Source organism: Neodiprion pinetum, unplaced genomic scaffold (genome assembly GCF_021155775.2).
Source record: "Neodiprion pinetum isolate iyNeoPine1 unplaced genomic scaffold, iyNeoPine1.2 ptg000188l, whole genome shotgun sequence".
Classification (NCBI taxonomy): domain Eukaryota; kingdom Metazoa; phylum Arthropoda; class Insecta; order Hymenoptera; family Diprionidae; genus Neodiprion; species Neodiprion pinetum.
The window spans coordinates 22,501-23,966 of NW_027184558.1; the positions used below are offsets into that span (position 1 = coordinate 22,501).

Sequence of the window (1,466 nt, forward strand, 5' to 3'; positions counted from 1 at the left end):
CAACCAGGGAGCTTCGATACAAAATCTCGGCTCGGACGTGCGCCACCCATCGCCGACCGGGTCTCGTAGCCCGGTCGGCCGCGCGTCTACTGTAAGTTTCGGGACTGCACGCAGGCAGCCCCGGATCCGTGTGCCGCCACCTTCGACACTCGGCTTATAAGCGTTCGAACGATCTCCCGTACCCGTCGGCTAGATTGAAAGCGTCTGGGATACGTTGTTATAACATCTCTGGTCTTTGAGTGTACGCTCGGAAAGAAGCGAGTTGACGCGTGCGTTGGAGCGTTCGGCCTTCCGTGTTTCACGGAGAGCCGAACTTCTTGGTACCGCGTCAAGGGCCATTCGGTCTGAGACACCGACCCGCGGTAATGCAGTGACGATAGATGAAACAACGCGAGTCGCGTAGTTTCTTTGGTACGAGGCACGGAACGGTCCGCGAACGCCCGCTCCTGGTCTACGCCGAAGTACGTATCGTGCTCGAGCACGTACCGGTACGGCGTAGCAGGCGGACGACGGGAGACCGGCCCGACCGACTCGCTCCTCTTACTAGTAGGAGCCTGGCCGCTAGGACGTCGGCGCCGGTACGGTGGTAGCACGGTCGGCTTACGGGGCGAAACCTCCGCGGGCTATCGAAAAAATTTCGAACTCCGGGAACTTTGTCGAAATTAACCGAGGCTCATATGACGATGTTCCGACAGGCTCCCGGCCCGGATCGACTCCGGGACGCCGCGCATCGCCTTTCGGTCGACTCGGACCGAAATTTTTACAAGTCCCGTCTGTCCGGATCGACTCCGGGACGCCGCGCGTCGCCTTTCGCTCGACTCGTACCGCAGCTTCGACGAGTCCCGTCGGCCCGTATCGACTCCGGCACGCCGCGCATCGCCTTTCTGTCGACTCGGACCGTAATTTTTACAAGTCCCGTCGGCCCGGATCGAATCCGGGACGCCGCGCATCGCCTTTCTGTCGACTCGGACCGAAAGTTTCGCAAGTCGACGTCGGCCCGGATCGACTCCGGGACGCCGCGCGTCGCCTTTCGCTCGACTCGGACCGGAATTTTCACAAGTCCCGTCTGTCCGGATCGACTCCGGGACGCCGCGCGTCGCCTTTCGCTCGACTCGGACCGGAATTTTCACAAGTCCCGTCGGCCCGGATCGAATCCGGGACGCCGCGCATCGCCTTTCTGTCGACTCGGACCGAAAGTTTCACAAGTCGACGTCGGCCCGGATCGACTCCGGGACGCCGCGCGTCGCCTTTCGCTCGACTCGGACCGAAATTTTCACAAGTCCCGTCTGTCCGGATCGACTCCGGGACGCCGCGCGTCGCCTTTCGCTCGACTCGTACCGCAGCTTCAACGAGTCCCGTCGGCCCGTATCGACTCCGGGACGCCGCGCATCGCCTCTCGGTCGACTCGGACCGAAAGTTTTACAAGTCCCGTCTGTCCGGATCGACTCCGGGACGCCGCGCATCGC

The 1,466-nt window shown here is 62.4% G+C and overlaps 1 non-coding gene across 1 annotated transcript in view; it reads right to left on the reverse strand.

The window, feature by feature from the left end:
- Positions 1 to 10, reverse strand: part of LOC124224599 (small subunit ribosomal RNA) — a 1,913-nt gene extending 1,903 nt beyond the window's left edge. The window contains exon 1 of the ribosomal RNA XR_006884878.1: positions 1 to 10. This exon is cut by the window's left edge and continues 1,903 nt beyond it. This is a non-coding gene — a ribosomal RNA (small subunit ribosomal RNA).
- Between the last annotated feature and the right edge of the window lie 1,456 nt (positions 11 to 1,466).